The sequence below is a fragment of the Cynocephalus volans genome, chromosome 3 (genome assembly GCF_027409185.1).
Source record: "Cynocephalus volans isolate mCynVol1 chromosome 3, mCynVol1.pri, whole genome shotgun sequence".
Classification (NCBI taxonomy): Eukaryota; Metazoa; Chordata; class Mammalia; order Dermoptera; family Cynocephalidae; genus Cynocephalus; species Cynocephalus volans.
The window spans coordinates 121919142-121941352 of record NC_084462.1 but is presented as its reverse complement, the minus strand read 5'-3'; the positions used below and the strand labels follow the sequence as shown (position 1 = coordinate 121941352).

Genomic DNA, 22211 nt, shown 5'->3' with positions numbered 1-22211 from the left:
GTAGCTTGGTGGGAAAGAGGTTAAATGAAATTTCACCGTAAGTGAGAACTAAATTAAAGTAAGCCTTTTTGTATCAGGAGGAATTTAGCTAATATGATAATAATGAATTACTAATTCTGAAAACCAGCATCTTTAGCTCTTCTTTTTTGATTTCATAATTTATCATGAGAAAAAAAAGAAGCATACAAGGAATGAAGTTGTCATGGAATGGACTGCTTACATATCTTCTATGGAAGAAGGATCGGAATCATAAATAAGAAGGCATATAACAGAATATGGGAAAAAACAAATTAATAAGAAGGCCAATCATTTTAGCTATTCCATTTAACACCCCTGATTTCTAAGGATTTGAACAGGGTATAATAGTGGTATTTTTTTTAAAAAGGATGTAGAGCACTAGGAAAGTTCCTCTTTTTTTCTTATTCTGGTGTTTGTGTTTTTTACCCCTGCTCTTTAGCTTTTATGACAATCCATGTGAACATTTGCTTAAGTTACATCTGAAGGCACACAGAAGACCTTCATTTCTTTCTGCCTGAAATGAACTGTTTGTTGGTTGTATCATTGTCTTATTTAAAACATCAAAGTTTCACTATTTTTAGTGTCTTTTGTTAAAAATTAAGTGATGTTACTTCCTTCTTAAGTATTGTTTTGAAAATTGCTCAATTATTACCGTCCTCAAAATCTTTTTCCTATGGAAAATAGATCCATGGTTTCGAGATAAGTGTACAATAAATAGAAGTATATTTGAAGTATAATCTCATTCATAGTATATTATTAGACTTTTAGGTAATCACTGCTTCTTTTGGCAGTTTAAAACTGTATGTTATTGGACTTACATATTTTATGGTCCTAAACTTTTTATATGAATAAGAGAGATCCATTTTTCTAAAACATTAAAATTTATTTAAGTAACATAACCAAGAAAAGGCAGATTGCTCTGAAAATTTTATGATGCATACTTGTCATAGAATATACCTTATTTAATTAGAATTGCCATCACTACAACATATAAAAGGGAAAATGTTATAAATATCTATACTACATATGTAGCAGAATAGAACAGGTTTATATTTTCATTTATCTCATAAACAGTGTGTATTCTAATCATATACACACTTTTTTGTACTTTGTAGACAAGGAATGCATAGAAAGACTTAGCATTTCTGACTGATTTTCATTTTTTTCTGATTTCTGATTTTTATATGCCACTTATAAATGTAATTTCCATTCCTTATTATCTATTCACTTCACAGTTAATACTTTTCAAGCACCAAAGATAACTTGAAATTAAATCACACATATCTTTCTTTTATTCGTTAAAGTGTTAGTATTAAGGGTTAATGGGCTTTATTCACAGCACCTAGATTATTCTTTGATAATAAATTAGTGACATAGGGACCCTTTAACTCTTCCAAATTGGTAGGACACTATTTAGTAAACTGCATCAGGAACTGAGTTACAATGATCTTGAATGTGAATTATACTTATGTTCAAATTTATTTACAGTGAGCACTTATTCACAGAGATGAATTTTTCCTATGGTTTCCTTGAGATTTATGGTATTTATACTGTTAACAATATATATAGATCTTTGTATTCGAGAAACTATGTTGTATTTGGCATCAAAGATAATAAATAAGGCCTCGTATATTTATAATGATTATAATTTAGAGTACTAGAGGACATATTGTAAGGTCAATAAAAACTATTCTTTTATCATAATTGGTAGAGCACTTCCCATCTGGGTGTGAAGAGGATAACCTCAAATCTGCCTTCTGATAAAATCCTCAAGGACTTTCAAATACTCTACAAAGCATGATGCATAAAAACTGTAATTTATTGTTATTTTTAATAGAATACCTCTTTTGAGTAGATCCCCGAGATAACATTAATAGTTGCTGTAAATCTTTATTAATAGCCCATCCTCATCATGTGCCTTTTTATTCAAAAATAATTAGTAAAATTCTTTCTATATGCTCTTTTCAGTGCTTATATCTGGACTTTTATATAGTCACACAGCAGGCTGTTTCAGATAATTCTTCCCAATTGGAATGACATTACCGCAGGAACTGATCTGCTGTTCGCCCAGTGGAGGAGTTACATATTGCCTTTTGAAGAATGACACCTCAAACTGCAGCCTTGACATTTGGCCTATCTTTGAATGGCTTGAGATACTGCTCTTAAGAATAATCTTTATCATTCAGAATAACTTTGGACATTCTGACTTTTAGCACTAAACTCCACAGAAATTGTTTAATTATGTGGGAAATGGGGTTATATAATCTAAACTGTTATCATTCCAAAGAAATTCTCATGGGTATTTCTATTATTCCCAGAGAAGAATTCTTAGAAGCCCTTCCCTTCTTTTGCTGTTCAGTTTCGGGAAGCCAGTTTTGATGAGTTTTATATCTGCCACCTGACAGTACTTTTCTCAAACTTAACTTAATATTTTTCTTACAAGTTTATAAGTTAGGGTTACACAAAAAGAAAATGAAATTAGTTCTTAGCACTGAGCTGAATACATTCTATTAATGGCACTGTGTTGTTCCTATCTCTTAGGCAGAAAACCTTAAAATACTGACTTCTTCACCTTTCACATCTCTTTGGTCACAAATCAAATTTTCTCTATAGTATTTCTGATATGAATCCCTTCCTCCCATCCTCCCTGCTACCAGCCTGCACCAGCACATTATTTATCTATCTTATTATATTATATCATTATGATTGTTTCTTAGCTGGTACTTTTATCTCTAACACCAACCTGCTTCAATTGATCTTTGAATGCTAAGTGAGAGACTGGTGTTCCTAAAACGCTATTTTCATCACATAATCATCATTGCTTTAAAAACTCAATAATGGCCTTAGCTTCCTATTTCCTATGACATGAAATTTAAATGCCTGCATACTTTTGAAGGCTCTCAGTAATTCAGTCTATCCTCAACCTATCTCATGTCATCCCACCTCTGGTCCTGCCAGGCTGACCTCTGTACACCTCCTCTCACAGATTATACTGACACTTGTACCTCTGCTTCATTTATACTGCATCTCTTCGTACCTCTCTGCTTATTCATATCCTACCCATTCTACGGGGCCAAGTTCAATTTTCTTGAAGCCTTCCTCTCTGTATTACCTGCACTGAACAACTAACAGGTTATTCAGTACCATTTTATTCTATGAAATAAATGAACAAGAGAAATTATATATTAACATTACTAGCATTATATACATTACAAGATAGCAGATACTATTAACTCAACAGTTCTACTTGCAGGAATCTGTGTCCTCTCCAAACATTTACCTACAAATATGTCCACTGAAGCAGTATTTGAAAACAAATAAATACTAATGCCATAAACTTCCGGTGGGCAATGGAGGTATGGCACACCTTATATTCCACCAAATTTAAAACAGTACTAAGGACATGACACAATTTCTTTAGATGAATTGTCTTTCTCTATATCTTGTAATAACAGTAACAGAGATGAAAATAAAATCCAAATGTGTTGCTTTTCTTTTTCCTACACTAGTCCACATTTTTCACTAAAATCTCCTATCTTTCCCAAAAGTGATAAAATACTTTAAATTCTACAGTTACTCGTCAGACTAACAACCAGATTTTTCTATTAATGTGCACAATAGAAGTGGTGAGGAGAAAAGGTGTTGCCAACTGTAAAGAACAAGTTGAAAGAGGTCATCTTGTTTACAATTGTCACCTTTTTGTCGAAAGCTTTCCATAGGCATAATGCTTCTAATGCTCTGGTACTACTCCCAAAGATTTACATCATTCTCATAAATCCGTCAAAAACACTAGTCCACTGTTTTAACATACAAAACAGAGGATGACTTGCTATCCTCAAAGATGCTATTAATTCCTTTCTAAACCTCCTCTCTCAGTATACTCAAATCACGGCAGTGCAGATCTTTGACAGGGCACAAATTCTGCCTTTTCCAGCTTCATATTCTGCTCTATTATGTATCAGTGTCTTTGAAAGTGATAAAAAAAAATTACACAGATTATGAGCTTATGGATGGGTGGACAGAGACTGTGTGCTGATGGTTGTGTTCTGATTTGGAGAGAAAAAAAAGATGTATTAAAAAATTATAGACATTTTGAATAAGAAGTTTCTCAGTACTTGTACCATAAGAAGGAAATCCAAAATAAATTCTAGCTATTACTATATATCTTTATGTACACCAATTTTACAATTTAGGTCATTCTTATTATAGAAAGTATTAATGATAATGTATTTTATAACTACAGGGCAAGATAAAATATTATCTACTATAAAAAATGTGGTATTTTTTAGCACATTTCTCTCTTTTCCATGTACGTGAAAGGAGTTAAAAATCTATAGTTCCTCTATGATATCTCTATAATAGCCTAATTGTTTTTCTAATTGATAGAAACCTTTTCTAACAATCCTAAATATTCTTTCACTCAACAATTCCACTTCTAGGAACTTGTGTACTCTGTAATAATCATAGATATGTGCAAATATTTAGCTGTAATGCAGTATAGTCACTGCAGTGGTATTTGAAAGCAACTAAATAGTAACAAGAATTCATTAGTTACATTATAGTACAACCACACAATAGACTTGAAGCCATTTAAACTATTTATTCTTTATATATGAGATTATATATAACTACATCGAAAGTTATTCATAGTATGTTAAGTAAAACAATCAGGTTATAAAATTGTATGTATTATATGAAAACATTTTGTAGAAAAGCCAAGTTGCTTAGCTATATTTTAATTTTTTTCTAAAATTATTGTGTTTTGCTATAGTAATTTGCAAATATAGATATTATGGATAAAATAAGCATTTTCTAAATGTTTTACATATCAAAAATACATCTGATATTTCTCTTGATCGAGATGAACACATGTACATACTATTGAAGGGAACAACAAGAGGGTATTTAAAAGAAAAAAAATGCAGCCTCTTTTTTTCTCTTCCCATTCTCACTTATTTTCTGCTAAATTTTCCACAGGTTTGGGGATCTTATAAGCCTGATAAAGAGCATGAGGCTAAAAGTTACATGCAGCTGTGTGGCTATGAAGATTACACTAAGTATATATATTATGCAGGTGTTACAATTTATCTCCTAATAGCTAGAAATTTCCTGGAAAGATAAATTAAGGGGATATACTGTATACTGTATACAAAGATGGAAGAACTACTTATGTCACTGCATAAGTAGTTTAAACATCATAAATCAAGGCTCTACACTTTTGCTAATTAAATGCTTACACTATTAAAAAAATAATTTGAATTGAAAGAGACATATTTCCTTATACAGTCAAGGCTATCTCAGATACTTTAATCTCCCATACCCAAATGAAGCCAATCTAACATCTAAGGGTTCAAACCTCTCACTGTTTTGATCCTGTTTGTTCTATCCTTGAAGGACATTTGCTTTGGAAGAGGAGAACAATGACTAAACAGCTTATTTGTTAAGATAAGCCAATCTGAATGAATATTAAAGTATGAAAACTATTACCTACTGAATTCTAATTAATAAAAATAACTTTGTTTAAAAGAAAAAAGTACACAAAGGTCAAGTTTACAAACCTAATGCTTTTTCTGGGTAGATAATCATAAATATTAATATAAAAAACCTCAAATAAACAACTCAAAAGAAGGAAAGCTGCCTCAGTTACCATAAAATACCACACTTAACAAATAAACCTGACACTGTGAAAGAAAAGAAAAAAATTCTGTTAAAAAAAAAGCAAAGTTATAAACAGGAAAAATGCTTGTAGTACATATAATAAAAAGCTAATTTATTTACTATTCAAAGAGTTCTTAAAAAATCAGTAACAATGAACAGTCCAATACAAAAATGGGAAGAAGTCATTAATAGTTCACATAAAAAAGAAAAACATATTGCCTGTAAAAATATTTTTAAATGTTTAACTTTATTCCTAATTAAAGTAATGCATAATAGAGTGAGATATAATTTTTCACCTATTAGATTGGAAGGTTAGCAACTTGCTAAATGGTGAAGGCTTGGGGAAATGAACATTCTCATAGAGTATTAGTTGGTGATATAACTTTGTAAAAGAACAATTTGTTAAAATTTGTCAAAATTTAAAAAGCACATGTTTTTGAACCTTAAAGTTTTCACTTTTAGTAATTTAAACTACACATCTATTTAAAGAACTATAAAAAATATTTTTAAGGAAGGCTGTTACCTGTAGCATTGTTAATAGCAAATAATAATAATAATAAAAACCCTACATTCTTTTCTTTTCTTACAGAACTTGCACTCTAATCTACAAAAGATATTTGTATAATTTTTTTATGATTCAAATTATACTTTTATAATGTTTTGTATTGGCTGGAAATTATTGTCAGTTTTTATAGTTTCTAAAGTCTATATGAAAGTTGATAGTTTTGAAGAGACTTAAATTTCAAGGTAATTTTTTTTTTCAGCACTATCAAGATACATACATTTGTCTTTACCTTTTTGGGCACATCAGCGTAAAATTTTATTCATGAATAGGAAAGATGCTTTGCTTAAAACAGTGATTACATTCATTGAATTGTAAAGACAGAAGATGTGGGGAGGAGTCAAAAGCTTTCATTTGGGTTTCAATGAGAAATTAAGGTTCTAAAACAATTTTAATTGTGTCAATATTTTTTCCTTTCCTTTTGTGGCCCATCGATCAAAAGCTAGCTGGACCCTGTAATAAAAGGACATCTTTTCCAGTGAAAATCCCAAATCCCTCTTTCAAAGAAACCTTTAATGTATGGCATGTGACTTTTTCTTTTTACTTAAACCAACTAGTAGGTAATTATGCATCTCACTAAAAATAAAACAAATGACTTGTGAGATTCTAAAAAAAAACCACTTTAAAAACAATGGAATAAAGTTTTGGCAAAATGTTGAAATATAAAAAGATCCCAGTTGTGACAAATCCCTCATAATAAATTCAGCCTAGTCCATTAAGTTACTAAATCAACCGGTATTATAAAGCAACATATGTTCAACTACCCTGACCAGAGGCTTGACATAAGCTTGAAGAGCTAATATTTAATCAAATATTATTATTAAAAATCATATTTATTAAAAATCACATTTAAAAATATTTATCACTTTTTTGTGATTTTTCTGTCCTTATAACTTAAACAACTTTTTAGATGCCATAATCTCTTAGAAATACTATGATAAAGAAGTCACTGAGAATATCCTATGCTTTTTCCCATTGATACTCTTCATTATTGAGGGAAAGTCAATACAACACCATAGAGTAATAGATTTAACTGAATGAGATCTTTCCCTTTAATTGCAATGATTGATATTATAGGCACAAAAATAATGTAAAACCTTCACTGGGTATCTTTATTGCTAATTTATTGGGTCCAACTATCTTTTTATGGACATGTAGGCTACATTCATAACCCTTTAATGTACAATCTCAAAGTTCAGAAATCTCTGAAAAGTCAAAAGTATTTTTATAAGGTTGCTGCGAACTCATGTAGCAGCAAAACCTGATCTGAGTTGGGGTGACAATTCATATATCTCACTGCAGAAATATTCATGTGTTTGATTACCAGGTGATTCTCTGGAACAACTGAAGATGTTAACATAATAAAGAAAACATACACCATATTTCCTCTGTAAGATATGAAAAATTCTGAATTCTGAAATATATGTAGCCCTGAAGGCTTTAAATGAGGGATGTGGATCTGATTAGGTTCTGTGTTATTTCTTTAGTAAGTGAACAATATTGTACATATACTATAGCAAATTCAACATTTAAAAATCATGTTTTTTGGGGGGCTGGATCTTGAATTTCACAACTGTTTTCTATGGCACACTTTAACAGATAATCAAGGCTTCCAAAAACATAATCCAAAGAGTTAATGGAACATATGTTTTTCACAATTATAAAACCTTCCCTGACTCACCCAAGTCTGAGACAGATATCCTTCCTAAGTGTCCCTACAGTACCACATACTTCTGCTATTATGATTGCTGTTTACCTGTCAGTATCTCTTGCTAGACTGTAAGCTCAGAGATGGCAGGTGCTGTGGCGTTGAATTTTATTTATCAGTATCTACCAGAGTCTATCTCAATGCTTGGTGCATAGTACATATTTGATTAAAATAATAATTAAATTGAAGAGCAAAAGAAATAAGATTCAAAAAATTGTCTATGTATCTTCAAATAATTCAAGGTACTTAGAAAGACCAGGCACTACTTTCATCCAACTTCTATCCTTTCATTATTTAAAGTACTTTTTATTCTCATTTCAATACCATATTTAACAGCTGTCCATTCACTGACATTTCTATTATGACAATAATCGTGCTCATTTTATTTCAAAATATTTTTTGTAATCTCATGTTAATGATTATACTTCTTTTGTCCTTTTAAAATAAGCCTCAGTATTTACATACTTATATTTGTTTACTTAAATTTTTACTGTATTTCCATTGCCATTGAATTAAAAAAAAAAACAAACTATGCCTATCATCAACAGCATCAATATCAACAACAAATAAATCTGAAATACCAATAAAATTACTATAACTCAGCACACATTCAAATAATACTGACTAGCTTTCTATACTCACCACAACGGAGCACTTTGTTCCCCATTCTTTTTTTTATTATTATTTTTACTAGTAGGGTAGGCTTAATTTTTGATTCAGAGTCTCACTGTACTCATCTTGATTTGAAAGAAGTAAAAATTTAATTTTTCCTGCATTGTTTTTTACACTAGCTAGTGGCACTTTGTATTTTAAAATTCAAATTTACAAATAGGAAGCTGGCCAGTACTGATAGAACCACAAATAGAACCTGCTAACTGCCCTGTTCATAATCTATTAGTTTCTGAATATGCATGATTCTTGGTACTTAATTTGGTTTGGTTTCAAGCTTTGTTTTCTTTAGAAGTTTTGACCCCACCATGACCTTTGCTTTCTTTAGGATCTTGTAGATTTTCAGAGGATTGTGATGGTAGTATCCTAAGGTCAGATTGTGATTGTGCATTTGCCTACAACTGCCACTGCTCATGAAGTGCTATAATTAATGGATGTCTTACAGATCACCAATTTTCAGCTACCCAAGGCCCAGTAAAAGTTACTTAACTATTTTAAAACCTTGTGGGAGGCAGCTTCTGACATGGCTCCCAGTGATTCCTGCCTCCTGAGATTCATAACATTGTGTAATCCCCTCCCCTTTGGTGTGGACTGAACCCAGTGACTTGCTTCTGATGAACAGAATATGGCAAAAGTGGTGGGATGTCATTTCTGTGATTGGGTTACAAAAGACTGTGACTTCCATTCAGCTTGCTTACTCTCTCTTTCTCACTCTTTTGTTCGTTCATTCTGATGAAGCCAGTTGCCATGTTGTGAGATGCTGTACGGAGAGGCCCACTTAGCAAAGAATCAAAGGAGGCTTTGAGTGAGTGAACAACTGAGGTCTTAGTCTAACAGTGTATAAGGAAGTGAATCCTGACAACAACCACGTGAATCATCTAGGAGGTTAGGTCTTTCCCAGTCAGGCCTTGAGATGACTGCAGCCTTGTGAAAGACTCAGAGCCAAAAGACCCAGCTGAGCTGCACTGAGATTTCTGACCCACAGGAACTGTGAAATAAAAAATGTTTTAAGACACTGAGTTTTGGGGTAATTTGTTATACAGCAATAACTAACTAATATAAATCTCAAAGGCAAACTATTTTTTATTGACAAAAATAGAACATAAAATTGTGGTTTCAAATTTTGTACTGTCTGGTTTAAATGTATCCATTATATCTTTTAATATTGAATCAGTCCATTTTTGTGTTGCTATAACAGAGTACCTGAAACTGGGTAATTTATATAGAAAAGAGGTTTATTTGGCTTACAATTCTGGGACAGCTGCATCTGTCATGGGCCTCAGGCTGCTTCTACTTATGGCGGAAAGCAGCAGGCAGCCAGTGGGTACAAGGAGATCACATCATGAGAGGAAGCGAGAGAGAGAGAGGAGGTGCCAAGGTCCTATACACAACCAGCTCTTGTGGGAACTAATAGAGCGAGAACTCACTCACTACCCCCATCTCACAGGGAGAGCATTAATCCATTCATGAGGCATCTGCTCCCATGACCCAAACCACTCCCAGCATTCCCACATTGGGGATCAGGTTTCCACATGAGTCTTTGGGGGACAGCACTTCCAAACCATCCAATATATATTATACATATATTTAAGTCCATTATTTGCAGGAAATACATGTAGCAAAGAAGAGCTCTGGCACAAAATAATTGACATATGTGTGAGTTATATACAGTTTTAAAACCTAAAGTGATTCTTGGCAAGATGGTTCAATGAAAACTTTTGAATAAAAAGGATCTATTTTATTAGAAGGAAAAATATACTAACTAAATATTGTTCTGAGGTCATGCCTGGAATTGTAGACATCGAATACATTACAGAATGTTATCTGGGCTCCTTATATAGCTTAATGGTTAAGTTATCAGGCAAGAGAACTTCAGGTTATATTCTTTTCATTAGAAATTTTTACAGTAAATATAGGTAATATAAATTCCAGGTATTTTCTTAAATGGATCTATTAACAATTTTGAAGGATTATCTGTTATAAATTTAAGTCCTTCTATGAGAAACCAGGATATCAAGAAAGATACCTACTTGGATGTCTCACATACTATTCAAATTCAATCTGTTAAAAATGTCATTCCATTTCAACTCTGCTCTTCCCCTAGTCTTCCCAATCTATGTAAATGGTATTTCCTTCTATCAGATTGCTCAGGACAAATATCTGGGAGCTCTCCTTGACACCCTGCATCTATCCAGGAAGTCTCATTACTTCTCTCCATCTCCAATGACAGCCCCCTTCCAAGTCAATACATCTTCCTAGAGTCTCTCTACTTCAACTCTTGTCCCATTCCAATTATCCTCCACACAGCAGTCAGTGTTAATCTTTTAAAAATGTAAACCATGTCCATGTAACGTGGCTAGTAAGTGATGGATCTTGGACGTGACTGGCGCCATTTTACACACAATGAGTACAAAATGGCCGCCAGCCTTTCCCTTAGGAGAAACCTCGTGGTTTCTGAAAAACAGAAACTCCTCTACTTCCGCATGGGTGCAACCTTCCACCTGATTGCATCAGCCAGCCTTATCTTCCACACCAGCAACAAACCCCTCTCTGATTACGTCAGCCTTCCTTACTGCCTATATAAGCCCTCCCACCCTGACTCCGATTGCTGCTCTTCATTTTGAGCACAGCCTGGCAGATTCTTTTCCTTTAATAAAGCTTGATAGGTACCGGCATTTCGGCTCACTTTCTTTTAGTAAGAGCCAAAGATCAGGGTGTCTGGGCTCCTATGCTTTCTACCTCCCACACTCATTCTGCAACACTCAGAACAGCATGACAGTCTTTTCATATTATCATGCTGAAGCAGGCCTGCCTGAAACTCCCTGCCCTGGGCCTACTTAACCCCCTGGGGCCATCCAGACAAGGCCCATCCTGCTTAGGCAAGATAGCAGTTTGCTCTTTGAAGGCAGTTTCTTTGCTTCCATGTACCCCTCCAAGAGTTCTCAACTCCCGCTGTGTGTCCCCAAAGCATTATATTAGAAAGAAGTATGGGCTTTTGCCTTGGATGGTGTATTAGTCGGTTTCTATTGCTTATAACAAAATACATGGAACTGGGTGATTTATGAAGAAAACGAAATTTATTGCTTACAGTTTCAGAGGCTAGGAAGCCCAAAATCCAAGGAACACATCTGGTGAAGGTCTTGGTAGTGGCGACAGTAACAGTAGAGTATCACACTGTGAAAATGGTGGAGCACAGAGTGCAAGAGAGAAAGACAGACTCTCTTCTTTCTCCTTTTAAAGCCCTCAGAACCATGCCCCTGACCACCATTTTTAATCCATTCACTACTGCACAGTCCTACAATCCAATCACCTCTGCAAGGCTCCACCTTTCAATTACCATAATAGGATTTCCCACCCTGTTAACAGTCACAGTGGGGACTAAGTTTCTAATACATAAAACTTGGAAGACACAATTCAAGCTTCAATGAATTTTGGGGGGACATAATTCAATCCACTACAGATAGAGAATTAGTCAAACTTTTCAGCATTTTATATCCTTTGTGATGCTCCTAATGATTACTTTACTTAGAGATGCAACAGCAATATTGAAAAAAAGTTTGCAAATAAAAAAAAAGAAAAGAAAAATAAAAGTAAATCAGAACATGTCCCCTGATTAAAATCCATCAACAACTTCTACTGTTTGTACGGTAAAATTTTAAAAAATGAAAACTAACATACAAAAACCTTGACAAAGTTAAATGGTTCTACAAGATATAACTCTGTATACTACTCCATCCTCCTTTGTTCTCCAAGCTGCCTTCACTCTGCTGCAAAGATCTTCCTTCAGTTTCTCCAACATGCCAATTTCTTTGTTTTGGCTTCCACATGGGAGGCTCTTTCCCCTGGCTAATCCCTGCTTATACTTTTGCCCCCAGCTTAGGAAAAATCTCTCCCCCTAACATGGATCTAAACTGGATCTCCCTGTTATACTCTCCTATAGATCCTGGGTTTTTTTCATCACATTAAACATAACTTATATACTTATTTGAATAAATATTTAATACTCATCTCTCCTGAACAATCGTTTACTTCATGAGGTTAAGGTATAGTTTGAGTTTGTTCCCAGTGCTAACACAGTGCCTGACACACAGTAGATATTTAAAAAGTAGTTTTTGAAGAAAGACACGAATAAAATTGATCAATATCCTATTATTGTAATTATAATTAGAAAAATATTTAAATCATGGCCTGTGTTAAATGTCCAACAATTTTCCCTTTTTCATTCATTAGGAATTTTCTCTTTCATCTTTTTTATTTAGAATGAAATATTTTTTTGACAGCTAAAAAAATTCTAATATTTATATTTGGCATAGTTATTATAATTCCTCTATTTACTTCTTCACCCAAACCATCTGGAATGATATGTGTTTAGATTTTCACTTTACAATAACTAATTAATACACCTAGATCAACCAATTATAAATACAAACAGCTACTTTCTAGTAGTCAAAGGGGGTATTTCTAAAAGAGATAAAATCTATCAGAAAAACAGTATCAAAGTTAAGTTTTAACATGGAAGTATGGTTTCATTAAAGAATTAGGCAGCCAGATTTGTTAACTATTTAAGACTTAGTCAAATTCTAATGAGTAATGAAACTTGTTCATCAAGCAGGAATTATTCTAATATGAGCAAGATGACATGGCTGCTAAAGTAAATCTTTGATGTATTCATCTTATCCCCTTTTAAACACATGTACTTAATCAGTGTAGAGTTTATTATGTTTACATTATTACTTAAATGCTATTTAAAAGCTTTTAGTGTATTTTTGGTATCATAATATAATACAGAAAATGTATGAAGCCAATATAAAATTCAATTGCTAGGGACCAAAATTTTATTAACAGATCCTGGTTACATCTTCTAAATAAGAAATATGATTTATATCTATTAATTTGCCAGTAACATGTAGCTCTCCAGAGTAACTACTTAAAATGTATTCCTACAATATAAACATTTATTATTGTTTTACTATTCACTAGATTATTCAAAAAATATGAGTAATTCTACAACTGATTTACACTACACAATAAATGATGTATTCTATGACAGTCAAATGTTTTCAGAGTCAATATAACCACAACATACCATTTTTGGACTCATGTTCACTTATGATTTGCTTATAAGTGCTTCATAGAGATGGGAGTTTACACAGTACAATGAGGTTTTACTGATTTATCAGTTAAAGAATATACTAAGCATACTCAGTAAACTGGAGAAGCTAGCTGTGAGGCTAGTATCATATATAGCCAGTTGTAGAATACTTCAGAGCAAAAGCAGAATATTAGCGTAGGAAAGATAAATGGTATAAACTAGACTAGCAAAGACTAATATTTAGTAAGTCCACTAACACAAACAAATTAGGTTTTAGAGTTGTACACTTTGTCCATGATAAGAAAAATATTTACTTATTTTTTTAAAGCATATAATTATTCTATAATAAACTATTGGATTTCCTTTTTTTAAAAAATGTTTTATTTGACGATACATGAAGAAACCTTTAAAACTTTATTTAATATAATGCAACACATACTTTTCCCAGGAAACAATTCCTTTCTTTCAAAAACTTATATCCTAGTTTAACTAACACAGGTAAGTTATTTGACTTTCACACATATGTTTTTTTTGGGGTTTTTTGTGTGTGTGTGGTTAATAAATAATGAAAATATTTTAAAATATGTTTTGGAGTATTTTAAGTAAGTATTTTTGAACAACATAAAAATGTGTTAAAATTGACAAAAGAATAAAAAGGTTGTATAAAACTACGTAATGAATTCTCTGTAGCATCTTTTTAAAAAATTTTTGTAATTTACAAAGTCACAAGAGATCATGTACTTTAAGGTGGTAATGTTGTCTGTTCTGAGTTCCATTTTTGAAGCCAAAGAACAAAATTATCATTAAACTTTTTTTGCCTTTTAAAAGGGAGTACTTTAGAACTTCGGAATGCATATGAATGAGCAAAGTGGAGGTTAGCAAAGATCAGCAGAGCATGTTCATGAATCAGTCCTCTGTTGATTTATCATTCAGCTGAACATAACTAGCCAACGTGTTGTTTTTGAGCATTTTTTTTTCTTTCCCAGTTGTAAACTGCTTAATTTCCATTCCTAATGGACAACTGAATATTTAAAGGAAAGTATATTGATGTAGACATACGAATTAATGAGGGAAATAAAAATAAATGTGTAAATTTACCTCAAGATTCTCTTCACCAGATCTAAATTGTGTTCATTTGATCAAACTACTCGCGCTGCCTATGAAGCAGCCATAACTTAAAAAACAAAGTTAAAGAGAGAAAATACTGGAATAATAATATTTAATTTAGTTTTTCATACATTGGAGTAAAGACAAAAACACTTACAATATGCTATTTAAGGAAATATTCTAGCAAATGGAGGCTGAAAAAACCTCTATTATTTCATTTTAAAAGTAAAATGTTAAGAATTCCAAATATCATCTCCCATGCAGTTATTTAATGCTGTAACATGTTACTGAATTTTAGTCTACTTTCTTATTTATATTCAGTCCCTAAACCAAACAATATAACATTATAAAATTTAACAAATTACGCTTTTTCTTATGTAGCTGAAGTAAAATACCATGTGATACTACGTGTTATGAATATTAAAGATTGTATTTAAATAAAATTTATAAAGCAATCAATGCAAATTAACTTCTTTATCTTATACCAATGTAAAAAGAATATTTAAAACTCTACCTAGAGAATACAAGCATATATTGCTATTAAAGAGATTCAAGAGTCAAGAAAGGTTGGGAAATGTAGCTGTAACATTGCTAAGGTTTTTGATCATTTTAAACCCAGAAAAGTTTCAATTAATGATGGAGAAAGTGAGTCTCTGATTTTTACACTGCCAAGTGAAATGCAGCAAGCTAGAATAACTGGTTAGTTTTATTAAGGTATCTTATTAAGAAGGCTTATTAAGCTACTCAGTATTGTTTTCATAGGGCTTTAGGCTGATACCAAACTTTAAAATGTAGGATTCTTTCCTTCCTAACTTTCATAAAAGTCATATATAATTAGCACTGAATGAAATTTTCTAATGTCAACATTTCAAATTTTGATTAACAGAGAATACAAATCAACCTTATTCAAGTTAATTCAAAAGACTGGCAACATCCTTTGGGAGGCTAGTAGAGATAATGTTTCAATGCAACTTCAAATTTCAGATTAAGCCATGGGCGTACAAAGTAAAAGTAATATTCAACTTATTAAGCTGGCATTGTCACAGTAATTTTCTCTACCTGATTTAACTTTGATTCACAAAAACTGTATATCCTCAAATCGAAATCAACACTTAGGGTCCAGAATATAATCAGGGCCCTACTGTGATATGATGAATGATCTACAGGGTACAAAAGATAATTGAAATAAAGATAAAGCAACAGTTGACAAAAGTGGTGCAGGTACTGAACATGAAGTAAGAAAAAGAAATTTAGACAGTGGTAGGCTTCCTGGACAGCATATAATTAAAAACTGGGTCAAATTCCACAGGGTGGAAAGAACCACAATTGTTCAGATCCAAAATACGCCTCAGTAAGGATGTACGGAGTATGATGATCAAAAGATAACTGAATTAACTATTTTCTCTCTGTAAGTATCTTATCAATTTGATATGTTAGGTACATTTATTTCTATTTGTATTCACTTTTGGGACTTGCTTTTTATCTTTTTAATCTGACTTCGATTTCTACATATGCAAAACATTTACAGGGTTCAAAAGTCAAAACCATACAAAAGGGCATAACCAGAAAAGTTGCACTCACATCCTATGCCTGCATCTCCTTACCATCTACTTCCAAAGGTAACCATTTTCATTAGTTTCTGGTTTATCTTCCCTATTCCTTTTACTCTTATTTCTCACATAAAAGGTAAAATATTATTAAGTATTTGATTTTTTCCAGTAAGCAATATGTTCCAGAAATCACTCAATATCACTTTATATAGATATCTTCCTTATTCTTTTTTATCGTTGCACTGTATTCCACTAAGTGAATGTGCCATAGTTTAACTATTCCCCTATTCTGGTTGTTCCTATTTGCTATTAAAATAATACTGTAATTTTTATGTTGCTTCATATTCATGGAAGTATATATTAAGGACAGATTCCTAGAAGTGATTTTTCGCAGTCAAAGGACAAATGCATATGTAATTTGTTAGAAGAATTGAAGAATTGCCAAATTCTTCTCCATAGCAATTTTACCACCTTGCATTCCTACCAGTAATATATGAAAATGCATAGAAACCTCTCTACTTCCAGTTTTCAAGATCTATGTAAAGAATCTCTTTTAAAAGTTACACAGAACTTACATTGTGTCTGAGGCTAAAATATTAATTTTCTCCCTTTCTATTTCTGGCTCCAAAGAGGTAATTATAATTTTTAAATTTAAGATGTGTAAGTAGAAGACATTTAATGACTTACATTTATAGAGCACATTATGCTTTTCAAAGTACTTTTACACACATGGATTTTGTTTGATCCTTAAAGCCACGTTTTAAAGTAGACAGAGCAAGTATATCAGCTCTATTTTCCAGATAAGGAAATTGAGAGGGAACACGATTTAATGATTTGTATATACCTAGTTAATGACATCAAAGGTCCTGTTAGTTCATTGATATTTCTACTAGATACTAAGTTGCCTCCCCTTTACCTTTCAATTCTAGTGTTTCAATTTATTATATGTTAGTTTAACTTGCTAGATAAAAATATTAGTAATCAAGACTTCATTATATGAGGAGTCTTCAAAAAGTTCACGGAAAGATTCATATTATCTTTTAATTCTATTTTTCCATGAACTTTTTGAAGTACCCTCATACTTACTTCACAAATAGCAGAAATAAGAAAGCTATTATTGAATTACTTAAGTTTATATTTTAAGTTTATTTTGAATAATAAATCTTCATTTGTTTGGGTTTAGCTTAAAAATTTTACAAGCAAGCTATAAAGTGCTAACCAAGTCTAATGACAAAGTTTATTCTGGAAAAATATATCATATTTTAATTTAAAGTAAGACTTAGTTATGTAAACATTAGTAATAAGTGGAATAAAGTGAATTATTTTTTAATATATAAATAATTGTTATGAATTTATAAAATCTTAGAAAATCAAATGAAAATAGCTAAAACGTACTTTCAAGACTGGATTAAAGTTCAAAGGCTTCCTTTGTACTAAACAGTATCTCTTTGCATTCTCTGAAAAGGTAAGGAAAAAAGTTCTATTCTAAGTATAAAATGTTTGACCTAAATTTTTAATTAGAGTGATTCATCCTTGGGAATGGCAACATTTATTTATCCTATCAGTGAGCTTCAAGAAAATATTAAATGACATTAACAAACATTGAGAATACTCAAACAGAAGCAATGAAATCAATGAGCAAAAAATATAAACCCAAATTTTGGTCTCTTTTTCATAATGTAAATGGTTCTCTGTAAAACACAATCTGTATGTTAAAGATATCATTTATTTTTGAAGTTGAATAATACCAAAAAGACTTTAGACCCACATATAAAAGGTATTCTTTTTATCCTTTTCTGAGACACTGACCTGTATACTCATTTAAAAATGAACACCACATCTTTATGTTATTAAATCTTTGTTTTGATCTATTAGTATTCACCAAAGTGCCATTTTATAAAACCCCACACTGAATAGACAAGGCTGGAGGTGACCATCTGCAGCTTTAGAGTCTGCGTTTGAATTGATGAAAAGAGCTTTGTGTTTTCATTGCCAAGTTTAATTCTTCCAGTCATTAGGCATTCCCCTCAGATCGCATCAATGAAGCTGTACTCTCTTACACCCATGTGTTAAATTCTCTTCTCCTCATGGTTTCCTTTGCCAGCTCTTCTCAAGAATGACTATTGGGTCTTAGCCACATTCTTCTCACAGCTGTGTTAAAAAAGAGCATCAGAAAGTCTTCCTAAAACCCATATGTGTATCTGGTCAGTTCTCTGTCTTAGGGTCACCTCACATTGTGGTGTGATTACACAGAGACTCATTCTTGTTCTTGAACTGTGTTACTCCCATCATTCTGGGAAAGATTAGGCCCTCTGAGAGTCAGTAGTAGAGAACTTCTTGGAAGACTGATACGAAACACACATAACTTGGCTCAGAAAGCAGATTTGTTTAATTTAAAGAAGAAGATGTTTTACAATATTAAATGTCGTATGTTATTTTTACTTCTATAAAACTTGTTATATGGCAAGTGATAACATAAAGAGAAATAACATATGCTTTCATGTGCTTTTAGGATACTGTTGTATGTGTCAAAGGAAAAAGTAAAATGATGATGATGTTCCAAGAACTGTTAAGTTTGTATGGTATAAATGCCAAAGCAATTAAAAAATTAAAATTAGTTTAGTAAGTTCCAAAATGACATTTACTATGTAATTTTTGAAACCTTATTTTTTACTTTTAGTCAGTCTTTCTATAGGAACACCTGACAAAGTAATCCACAATAGCATAACTATTTTTTTCATTACACTTAAGTTAAGGACTGAAGAAAAAAACAGGCTCTGTTGAGTTCTTAAGAATACATAACAATTAAGAAGAAGGAAGATACACTTCAGCTACATACGATACTGTCATAGAAAGTTTATCTTTAAATGTAAATGATCAAGAATGAAGTTTATGTATAGACAATGTTTATGGTTTCAACATTAGACAAAGTTACACTGAAACAACCAAAGAATTCTTTCATTCTATAAATTATAAATACTGAGGGTCATATATGCACATGGGCAAATCCCTGACCTACTAAGGAGAAATAATCAATCAAGAAACCTTAGAATTCAAGTGAAATTTGTATTTTTACTTTGTCTTGAGTTCAACTGAGTTTTTTCCAATTATATTTTAGGAATAAAATCTATACCTAGTAAGGAAATTTTAACTGTCTGTTTAGGTTAGCTGGGTATACTGTGTACATCAGGTTGTAAATGGGGTATACTGAGGATTTATTAAAAGCAAACTAGACCCTGATTTATATAAGAAAACATACATTTGCTATATTAACAGGTAGGTATGTTATATCTAATCTATGTGTTCACAAATAGAGAAAGAAAAGGGAGAAGTTCTGAGTGAGCTGTATCAAGTATCAAGTATAAAGATATATTAAGTACATAACATCAAGTATAATGAGGTTCAGCAAAATCCAAGTAGGAATGAGGAAAACTTCTAAAAATCTATTTTCTATAACAGCTTCCATTTTCCTTTTACTACTACACAAATATTTTAAAGTACACTGGTGATCAGTACCATTTAAGTAAACTTTTCCTAAGGAATTCTAATCACTTTATACATCTTATTTTTATCAATTCCTAAACTATTCTCATGTAAGATAGATGAGTTCTCCTAACCACAGAAGTACCCAGGAGCTATATATCCTGTCATGGGTTAAACACTAAGAAGACTTTTGACTGTAGCTAAGAACAGAACCAAGGAAAAAGATACTTGTTAGATCATATATCTCTTAAAGAACTGACATTCCATATATAAGCATATTTGTGAAAATCACCCATGAATGTCTCTGAGGTATAAAAACCCCTGTTATATATATAATTTTTTTTGCCTAAATATAATTTTTTTTGCCTATCATGTTCTAGTTAAAATACACATGAACATTGTATAAGTGGATTCCAGAGTTTCCTTAAAATGACAGGAAGTCTACCTCTGACTTTTAATCATTGTAGCACTGGGATTAATGAAAAACAACAACAAAAATCCCTGTATCTTATTTAGTCTTAAACTGAAAAAGTATGGATCTTTCATCTTTTAGTCTTTTGTTCTTTTTTTCCCATTCCACTCCATTGTGCTCATCTGAAATGTGTTCTATCTTGGTATGCAGAAATATATACTTGCCCAAATCTAGTTCATCTATTGCAAGACAGCTTCTGAAATGAAGCAGTAGATCAAATGCAAGAAGTCATGTTGTAATTTAATGTTTTAGTTCCTACTTTCATGCTTTTTATTCATTCCATAATGTCAACTATTAATGGGATCTATCTTATCATGTAAAGTAGAGAGTCTTAGTTTTAGAGAGCCCCTTTTCTTCTTTAGCCTGGATCTTTCACTTTTCACTCCATTGGAATTTCTCACATTCTGGGTTAGGCTCCAATCCTAATAATCCTACATTAATCCTTCCTTGGTATAAAGAAATGAGCCAGACAATTGAAATTATGTTTCTTCTTCATGTCAAAGTAAGATATTCCCTAAAGGTTAAGATGTAAGCCCAAATTCTTTAGTTTTTATAAATAAATGAATATAATTATGTATATGTAACATATAGTAGGTATCTCTGGGCTTAATAAAAGTAGCTCTAAAGAAACCAACTTCTTGTACCTGATGGATGAGAAAGGTGATCCGCTATACAAATCTATAATGTAATTGATAATTTTAATAAAATACATACTTGTTTGACAGAGTACAAGACTTGTATTTCACAAGTTAAATATGTAATTAGGTAATTTAAAAACGTGTTTATGATTCACAAATCCAGAATATTAAATTTTTTACAGGCATTTCATGTGTCAAAGAATAAAAATTAAGCATGTTTAGATGCTGTACATCTTATAATGATTGCGTAGCAGTCACCTGAGTCCATCTTCCATATATAAATGACAATAAAGCTATAACTAATTAGATCTAGATTTAGAAGGTGCCTTCAAAAGCTGATTGGGGAAGGCATTTGTAGATAAACTATTACACTTAAATGAACTATGTGACCTGTTATTTGCTGAGGTATAAGTCATATTTCAGAGGGCTTTTAAACCTCAAACACAAAAAACATTTTAAAGAGTAATTTCCAGAAAAGTTTTAAGTCTTCCCACTTATTAATAGTACCAATAAATCAAAGTAAACTTTAAACATTATACTAAATATTGATTTATACCTTATGCTGAGTTGAGAATTTACAAAATTTATTCTTTGATTCAATCAACAAGTATTTACAGCATTCAGACATGTTGCCTTGAAACTTATTGTACAACCAAGAATTTATAGAAAAAAAATCACAGGTAAGGTTGACAAGAAGCAGAATAATTTTAATGAAAAGACAATGCAATTATTTTTTTAAAAAATCACTGAGGCCTCTCTTATTAAACTACTTAAGAATACTGTAGTATAATTATTTTTCATATGGTTAAAATCAAATTCTGGAACCAGCAACAAAACTAAAAAGTCTAGTGAAGTCTTTTGATGAAAATAGTAGGCTTTCTTTTTCTTTTTTAAAATCAAGAAACTGTGGAAATGCTCTGTTCCCCTTCCCAGCACCCAGAGTCATCTATCCTGTTTTATAATTCAACCTGCAAACAGATTAAGCAGCTGAGTTTGTGGAAAGTATGTTTGCTCTATGCTAAGAATCCTTGTGTGACACTATGGTGACTCCCCTGACACTTTGAAGAGAACTACAGACAGTTCTTACTCATCAGCAGGGAAAACAGGCTGAGAATTCACAATTTCTTTGTAACCTCAACTTCTTCATAGAAATCAGTATTTGGTCAAGAGGCAGGAAAGACTTTCATAGCTTTACATGTTTTTCGTTTGTTTTTTTGTCAATACCACTCAAAAGATGCAAGATACCCTATACTT

The 22211-nt window shown here is 32.0% G+C and overlaps 1 protein-coding gene and 1 non-coding gene across 2 annotated transcripts in view; one reads left to right on the top strand and one right to left on the bottom strand.

Moving 5' to 3' along the window:
* The window catches only part of MIPOL1 (mirror-image polydactyly 1), a 296888-nt gene that overhangs the window by 11996 nt on the left and 262681 nt on the right, over window positions 1-22211 (bottom strand). The gene's annotated exons all lie outside the window — the stretch shown is intronic.
* Window positions 4009-4072, top strand: LOC134374399 (small nucleolar RNA SNORD43). Its single transcript, XR_010023248.1, has one exon. It is a non-coding gene; the product is annotated as a small nucleolar RNA SNORD43 (small nucleolar RNA).